The sequence below is a fragment of the Populus nigra genome, chromosome 1, assembly GCF_951802175.1.
Source record: "Populus nigra chromosome 1, ddPopNigr1.1, whole genome shotgun sequence".
Classification (NCBI taxonomy): domain Eukaryota; kingdom Viridiplantae; phylum Streptophyta; class Magnoliopsida; order Malpighiales; family Salicaceae; genus Populus; species Populus nigra.
The window spans coordinates 30,923,478-30,933,192 of NC_084852.1; the positions used below are offsets into that span (position 1 = coordinate 30,923,478).

Here is a 9,715-nt window from a genome sequence, read left to right on the forward strand (position 1 = left end):
ATTATAATAGGTTGTTTTTTTATGTGAATGTGTGTGTGAATTGAATGAAATTAACATGAAAGGAATGAGAAAACTTTTGGTTCCTTAAGGCCATGCTTTTAGCCAATTATGCATCAAAGGGAGATTATGCTTAATTTGACATATTTAGCTTGATGATGTGTGTTTAATTGCGTCGAAATGAGGAAAAACAATGCTTGTTGAAATAGCATGGATTGTGTTTAGAAGAATATTGTTTGGAAAGTTAGTAAAATCGATAAAAATATTATATTTTGACGTTAAGAGGGAAGATAGAAATAGATAGAATAAATTGGATCTTAAAAAATTATTTTTGACAATCTTATATGGTATGTGATATGGCTATGAGTTGAGATAAAAGAGGGAAAGTTGAATTGTGGATGTTATGTGTAAATGGAAAGGTTAACGAATCTGGACAGATTCATCTCCTAACTTTTAGAGAGAATCTGAGTAGGAGGATGAAGGAATTAGGATTAGGTTCCCTCATATGAATTGTAGTTTTGGATGTTGATTAACTAAAGAAATTGATCTCACTCAATTTGGAGCTATAGAACTCCAGTTAAGGGTCACCAATCAAGACTGGGTCATGACAGGCCCTATAGGGTAGTAGGTCTGATTTGTTGACGAATAATTTCAGGTGTCTTAGGGGCAGAACTGGTTCTCCTCCCTTCAGGGGAATTGTAGACTCGTGTCTTAACTTTCTAATGAGACCAACCTCACTTGAAACAGAGTCCTAGAACTCTGAATATAGTAAAAAAAAATAAGGAGAGATTGGAAGGCGACCTCTACTGGCAGATTCAGAAAATTGCTAAAGCAACTAGTTAGACGTGTTAAGGGTGAAAATTGGTCTTTTCCTTTCGGGTAGCATGTGATATTACATCTTAACTTCCAAAAGAAACGAGCCATATTTGAAATGAAAATTTGCAATGATAATTATGGTTGGACAAAGAATAACAATATTAATAGGTGAAATGAGAAAAACATAAAAAAAAAAAGAATAATTGAAAGAAAGACCTATATTGACTGTTAATATGATTATTATGAAATGTATCCTTGAATGAGGATAATTTATAAGATATGCCTGTGAATTCAGGAGGGGCAACTGTTGCGATGTCGCGGTCGCACAAATTAATTACCCTAACTTAAAACACAACACACAAGATAATATAGAGCAAGCAAGGGATCGATCCCATGAGGAAGGTTCAAGTCAGATTTTTATGCTAGATGATATGTAATTTGGGGAGGGGGGTTTAGATGTTATCTAGGCTAAAGCAAAAGAAAACAGAAAACTATCAAGTGAAATTAAATAAAATCATAAAATAATCAAGAGAACAAACCTTGGTCACAAGTGTTCACCTACAAAAATCAGAACTGATCATGAAAACGAAACATCAATTTATATTCTGAATATTTATCTTTTCTTAAGATTGGTTAGTTAACGGATTCACCATATAACTAAACCTAGCCATCACTAGTAATTTAATTCAATGACAGCCTTAAGAACTAGATAAGTTGATTAATCAAGAAAAAATAACTGTTCGTAGTCTATGTTTGATTTGATTGAATGTTCTCTCTAAGATTAATAACATAGATTCTCCACAATTATTAAACTCAGTTGCTTCACAAGTTCATGTACCACAACTTCGGTTTTGATATCAAGCTTAGCAATACATTGTCTACAATAATAACTTAAAGTCCGCTCTAGCAATTAAAATAAACAATCATATAAAAAATAAGCATAGGAGAACAAACATATTCATTATATAAATTGGAAAGAAAATGTAAAATAAATCTCACAGTTCTTGAAATCCGAAGTTTTCCATGTCCTTGCAAACAAGAAAGAAAGTTTAGCCTTGCCACTCTAGCAATTAAAATAAACAATCATATAAAAAATAAGCATAAGAGAACAAACATATTCATCATATAAACTGGAAAAAAGGTAAAATAAATCTCACAGTGCTTGAAATCCGAAGGTTTCCATGTCCTTGCAACCAAGAAAGAGAAAGCCTTGCATATTTGTTGAACAACTAATTAAAAAGAAGGAGGAATGCATGATTTCGGGTTTCTTAGAGGAAGGGAGCATTTTTCTCTTCTTGGCTGGCTACCCTCCCTTCTCTTCTCTCATTCTTTTTATATCCTAGGAAACCCTAGTCTCTATTTTACAAAATAATCCTCCCTTAAGTAGACAGTTTACATTTAAGTACTTCAATAACTATTTTTCTATAAAATAAAAAAAAATCAAGACATTTTATATATAAAACATAGGCAAAACACTAGTTAAATGTGGGTGAAACTATCGAATAATATAGTTGCATCAAATACCCCTATGCTTAGCTCTTGCTCGTCCTCGATAAAAGATAGGTAAAATCAAATTGAAATTAAATTAAATCAAATCTTTATGACTAATCTTCTAATCTTCCATCAATATCCAAGAATATATGCATTATAAACAAGAATACAATAAAGAAGGATAAAGAGTATAAATTTTCATAAATTTATTTACATGCAAACTTCAAAACTCAATTAATCGTCTGGATTTAAATGAAATCTATGTCATGACAAAGTGATAGGTCCTCAATATACACTCCAACACTCACGTGTTTAGGGCTTATATATTTAAATCTCTCAAATCCAATCAATGAATATGTTCTACCATAAGCATGCTCTTCAATCTCATCTCCATTACTAACATATTACAATCAATGCATGAATCAAAAGGTCTTTATTTTCTGGTTGTAATGGGGTTAAGGTTAAGGTGAGGTAAAAAAGAGTAAAAGAAAAGGTTCAAATCAAAGCAAGTAGAGCATTCTAAAAAATGATATTTCAAACAAGATATTCCATCAAAGTATATAAATTTCTCATATTTAATCACTAATGCTTAACTTCTTTTGATTTCAAGCTCTTTCAACATAAAATCTTAAGAACATAAAGGAACACTTTTTTTTCTTTTCTTTTCTTTCTTTCTTTTTTTTTGGTTTTTCACATTTAACAACTTTGCTCATCTTTTCATCAAGCATCACTTCTTTTTTCTTTTCACATAATTTCCAACCATAATTCCATGAGATATCATAAGTATATGCTCTACTAATCCTTGGCTAGGGAAAAAGGAAAACATATAAAAAGTTAAGGCTTATACATGGATAAAGCAAAGAAAAGATAAACAAGCTCAAAAGGGGGTCGGTAAAGATAATATGCTTCAGGTTGGCTTTTTGGCTCAAGTGGTTAAAATTTCTAATGCCTTTATCATCTTCATGTATATATGTAATGCAAATGTAATTTCAATAAGATATGAAGCAAGTTCTAGAGATACATATCATTGAAAGAATGCACAATCAAAGAATATAATGTTGAAGGCTCAAAAGCTTGCATTGGTATAACACTATAAAGTCACCATGACATATTTTCAAAGTCAATCCCTAAACCAATTAAACCTTAAAACTTGCATGCACACTCATTCATTCAATTTATATCTTCATCTATCACAATTAATTCTCATATATAATACTTACAGTCTCATAAACCAATAGGAGTTCGAAAGAACTGATCATGGAAATGAAACATCAATTTATATTCTGAATATTTATCTCTTCTTAACTTGATCCATGTGTTGGCTTCCAGAGCTACTTGCATTTGCATTGGATTGCCCCTTGGGATTTTGCTGTGGTTGAGATGGAAACTTACCTTTCTCTTGAAAACTGAGAGCAGATGTGAATTTTGCAAGAGCATCTTTTAGATTTGCCATGGTCTGAGTATTTTGAGTGTTGATTGTCTCCTACTTTTCAATGAATGCATGCAATGTTTCCTCAAGATTTCTTCTAGGAAGTGGAGCATAAGGAGGTGCATATCCATGAGAATTTTAAAAATTATGGTGTGCTTGAAAATTTAGGTGATTTCTCCAACCAGATTGTATGTTTGTGAGTATGAGTTATGATTGGGCTTTTGGAAACTGCTTAAAGCATGAGCTTGTTCATGGAGGCATTCCTTGAAAGAAGGCAAAGTTGGACAGTCATTGGTTGAGTGTTCATTGGTTTCACAGATTTGACACACAATGTCTTGAATAGATTTTAATTGACCACTTTTTTTCAATTCTAGTGCCTCGACTTTTCTAGCTAAAAAAGCAAACTTTGCTTAGAGGTCATCCTTGCATTCCGTTCTTGCCATACATGATACACTGTAGCTGCAAAACTCAGTTTACGAGAAAAATTGACGAAACTCTTGCCATGCCAAGAGACAGTGGCCCATCGAATCCATTCATCCCAGCCTTTTGTCATTCTTGGAATGTCGCATCTGTCACAAACATCCCACCAGATCGCTTTAGTATAGGAGCATTCAAAGAACAAGTGGTTGTGATCCTCATTGTTGCTGAGAGAGAGTGAGCATCTATTGGGACCATGTATACCAAACCGATGAAGTTTATCTTGAGTTGTGAGTTTCTGTTGGACAGCCATCCATAGAAGAAATGAATGTCTTGGAACAGCATTCTTGAACCACATAATGTCATGCCATTCAACTATCTGACGATGACGTCTTAGTTGTTCCCAAGCTACTTTGACCGAGAATCTGTGATTTGGCAAATCCAACCAAACTATCTCATCCTTTTGCCCTATCTTAGGATTAGAATTTGAAGGAATAGCTTCTATAATGGGGTGCCAGCCAATAGCTTGGGTGGTAGGAGTTTTTCATTCTGAGTTATGAATTAGCACATTTGTGAAACCCTGGAAATTTATAATTTAAATATGCAGATGCGTAAACCCTCATGTAAACGTAAGACTGAAAGTGGTAATATTTCAATGAGTAATGGAAACCAAGATTTGAAATAATTGATAAATAATGATATATAATGGAAAAGATGACCTCATGAATTTTGATTTAGAATTCATAAGGACAGAGAAACTGGTAACGTGTTTTGATGGATAAGATAATGAGAAAAATGACAAAATATTTCTTGGAAATAAGTGAGGTAATAAAGAATACATTATAATAAAGGATAATGCAATGAAAAGGGTAGGACTGAAGGTGCAAACACCGATTAAAATTAGTGATGTTATTTTAAAATGGTAATAAGCCCGATAAATAAATAAAGGTGAAAATTCTAAAATGAATATATTCCAAATAATAAAATGACCTTAAAGGGTTAGAAGGACAATTGATATGATTTTATGTGAAGATTAAACAAGAAAAATCTAGATTGTTTATGAAAAGTCATGAAATGACCAATTTTACATTAGAAAGCAAAGCTCTCAATCCAATCGTCGGATCGGGATGCAATTTTGCATTAAGTCTATTAATATGTTATCTTACCTTGGTTAAAGATCACATCCCAATCGGAGTTCAGTAAAGACTAGCGATTCAAGCAGAAATAAACCGGATAATTTACATGAAAAATAAAATAAAATACATAAAGGCATAAATGAGGGACATAATTGTAATTAGAGGAAAATGTATATTTAAAACAGCCAAAGGCCAGCAGTTCAAGGAAAAGAAAAAAAAAAGAGAAAAGAGGGAGAGACAATGGAGAATTCGGCTAGAGAGAGGAGTGCAGAATTTGGAAGAAACAATAATACTCCGGTGGCCATATCTCTATAATCCACCGTTGGATCATGTTGAGTTTTTGATATATTGTTCTTCTCACACTACTCTACTAACTGACCGGAGGGATTTGAAGGAAAACAATCCGTTTGACAGAAATCATCATCTGAACGTTTCTGGAAAACAAAAGGAAATAATTCTGCAAAACAGTTTTGGTCGCCAGCTGATTTCTCTCTCTTCCACCGTTGGATCATGCTCATTCTTGGATATGTGGTGCGCCTAGATGTTTCCTTCATGCTGGACTGTGGAGATCGGAAAATATTTCTCCGGCAAGGTTTCATGCATGTTGAACAGTAGCTCGCCCATTTTCAGGTAAGCTCGGTTTTCTTCAGATCTAGGGAGATTTAACCGTTGGATCAATATTAATTTGAGATATATTATGCACAACTCTATGATATGTAGTCTGACCGTTGGGTTTGAAACAATAATCAGAGGTTGATGACTTATTGCCTTTTGAATCTATTGCTAGTTTTGGCAAAATGTAGTAAGCTTGATTAAATACATGTTTTGATGAAATTAGAATTGTGTGGGTGTAGGTTTTATTGAAGATGTAATGGTAAAATATGTTCTTGTTATTAATATTATTATAGATTAATTGTGTATTCTTTATATGAGGGGAAGAATGATTATTGTGTAAGAATAGTAAGGAACATTGCTATATGAACATGTTGATTAAATAGAACATGTTGATTGAATAGAAAGCAAACTTGTTGGTTGTGTGGATATAAATGGGGTGGAACCATGAAGAAATTGAAATGAAAGAAATTTGAAAAAAATAAAACATATTTAAAACTAGCCATAAGTGTTTTTAGCAAATGGTTAGTTAATGAAGGTTGTCATGGATCCCAATTAGTAGGGTGAAATTATTGTTGTGATAATGATCTGAGAATATTAATTGTTAAGGTTTGCCGTATATGTTTAATCGCACGAGGAGAAAGCGAAAGAAAATGAATAGTTCATCATTTTGTTGTATTAATAATAATAATAATAGGAGAAAGCTCAAAAGGAATGAGTTTCCTTATTTTGGTCTAATCTTGCTATATTGTAGAGGTAGGGAAATTGTTTGAATGTTTTGCTTTAGGATTGGTTTGAATTTGTGATTTAATGATGCCAAATGACCTTGGATGATGTTGATTTTGCATGAAAATAAGTTGGAAGTTGAAAAGGATTTCCAAGGAATGAAAATCCTCGTTGTCTAAAATTTTAGCTATAAAAAAGAGGCTATTCTGATTGTTGATTTTGAGCCCTAAAACAAAATAATTTGGAGTTGGTTTCTTCATAAAAGTTGTATCTTTATGTTTAGCCTTTCATAGAGATAAATCACGCCCAAAACTGAGTTTTACAACTTTAGTTATGATTAAGACACTAGATAGTGTTCTGGGTTGGTTAAGCTTAATTGATCGGAATTAGATAATTTTTAATCGTTGCTTGGAATTGCTGTTGAGTGATGGTTTTGATAACAAAATTATAAGAATGAATATAAACATTAAAATGAGTAAGAGTATGAGATCTTAAAGAAAATTCCTTGTGATTAGTTTGAGAATACTAGTTGAATGAGAATTAAATGAAGATGTGATGTTGGTTGTATTGTTGATAACAATTGAATCCCTGGTGGTACAGGGAAAGCTGTGGGGACTTCCACAATTGCATGGAGTGGCAGCACGTGCACCTATTCTAGGTAGGTGACTTGCACCTTCTCTTTTTTATATACGTTGAATAATAAAATACTTTATCATGAATGTTACCATATTGCGTTAGAACAGATATTAGATTGTCGAACGCTTAAATGTTGACAAATGAATGATTAGCTTCGGCTAATGGCATCCGAATGGATGACCGGGACGAACGACTGATTAGCTTCGGCTAATGGCATCCGAATGGATGGCCGGGACAAATGAATCAGCTTCGGCTAATGGCATCCGAATGGATGACCGGGACGAACGATTGATTAGCTTTGGCTAATGGCATCCGATTAACCTCAGCAAATGATGCCTTAAGAGGTTAGCCGGATGCTAGGTAATTCGTATGGAATTACCGGATTGATTGTGGCAACCAAGATGGGTTGGCCGGATTTCTTAGGTAATTAAGAGAATTACCAGGTTTATTGGTTAACAAGCAAGTTAACCGAATATGGGGTAATTCGTATGGAATTACCGGATTGATTAGCTAACAAAAGAGGTTAGCCGGATGCTAGGTAATTCGTATGGAATTACCGGATTGATTTTGACAACCAGGATGGGTTAGCCAGATTTCTTGGGTAATTAAGAGAATTACCGGGTTTATTGGTTAACGAGGAAGTTAACCACATATGGGGTAATTCGTATGGAATTACCGGATTGATTGGCTAACAAAAGAGGTTAGCAGGAGGCTGGGTAATTAAGAGGTTAGCCAGATTTCTTGGGTAATTAAGAGAATTACCGGGTTTATTGGTTAACGAGGAAGTTAACCACATATGGGGTAATTCGTATGGAATTACCGGATTGATTGGCTAACAAAAGAGGTTAGGAGGAGGCTGGGTAATTCGTATGAAATTACTAGATTTATTGGTAACCGAGGAAGGTTAACCAAATGTGTGGGTAATTATATGAAATTACCAGAATTATTGGCAATCAGGATGAGTAGCCGGATAGTTAAGTTTTGAAGAGATTATGTGAATTAATTTATTGAAGTTAGAAGTAGTAAATTCTAAATGTTATGAGTAAAATAATTAAAATATGACTAAGATATTGAGTAAATTAATTAATTTGGTTATTGGGTAGACACAATGACTTGGAGATTGGAGGGGAATTGATAGATAATTGGTTACCATAGTGTTGGTGGCTAAGGATACATTACAATGATACTTAACGCCATAATGACGGTGGCTAAGGGCATAAATTGATACTTAGCACTGTGATGATGGTGACCAAAGTTATGTGAAGGATGCTTAGTGACCATAGTGTCGATAACTAAGATTGTGTGCGAATGATACTTGGCAACCGTGGTTACAATGCATATGATGTTAAGAAGAAAAATGAAAGGGGTTCGACATGAATGGAAGAATCAAAGGGCATTGATTAACTATTCCGGGTCGAGAATAGTTAATGATATCAATAGGTCACATTGGTATCGACAACCATTTCTGGTGTGATTAGCTACTCCAGGTAAGGATGCTAAAGATGTCAAGGGTTCTTGACATCGACAATTTTGATGGTAAACCAGATATGAATAAGATTTGATTAACTATTCTAAGGAAGGAATAGTTAATGATACTGATCGGTTGTATTGATATTGACATGTGAATATAATTGATTAGTCTAGCCCAATATTAGAAGACTAATGATACTAATGAGATTTATTAGTTTCAGCGATTACCTTTTAGCAACAGATTCAGAAAGGGAATATATGGATTAGTCATTCCAAAAGAATGAGATAAGCTAATGATGATACCAAGAGAGGAATATCTTGGTATTAAGTGAGAATTGATTTATAAGGAGATGGTGTTCGCAAACCGTTGAGTTGTGTTAAGATTTCCAAAATGAAATTATTCTTGGCAAATGAGATAGGATATTAGATGAATATTGGTAATAGATGGAAAATGTATGTTGTAAAAGAGGTTTATGCCTAATTTTATATATCAAAAGAAATTCCGTAGAGATTATTGTCTGCCATTGTTATTGCTTGTTACTGTCTTTTATAATTATGTGTACATGTTAATTTCTATTTTCAGGTCCATCAGGGTCGTGTCAAGAGTGATACTAGCTTAGTTTGTCTTTTGCTTTTGACCATGTAAATTATTTGTAAATTAAAAGACTTATCTCCTAAAACTTGAGATGTAATATCAATCTGTAAATCTGAATGTATGCCTTTAATCTAATGGTTGAAACTCTAAGTACCTATTTAACCATGCATGTTTATAGTTGAAATTGAATCTTTCATTTGAACTATATTATATGATGTTATTGAATAAGACGTGTTGTGTTGATGATAATAAGTTGGGTGGGGACCCAGGATGATTGGGTCGTAATTGAGTTATGAGGAGATGTGAGATATTAGAAGTGTAAACAGGGTATATGTCGATAACTTGGAATCTCCCAGTATAGGGGAGACTCTGCCGAAATTTTGGTGGAAC

General features: G+C 33.6%; 1 long non-coding RNA gene across 1 annotated transcript; it reads left to right on the forward strand.

Annotated features, from left to right (window-relative positions):
• The first annotated feature begins 5,508 nt into the window (after nucleotides 1–5,508).
• Nucleotides 5,509–9,468, forward strand: LOC133678763 (uncharacterized). Its single transcript, XR_009836039.1, has 3 exons — nucleotides 5,509–5,916; nucleotides 7,225–7,282; nucleotides 9,314–9,468. It is a non-coding gene; the product is annotated as an uncharacterized LOC133678763 (long non-coding RNA).
• The last annotated feature ends 247 nt before the right edge of the window (nucleotides 9,469–9,715 follow it).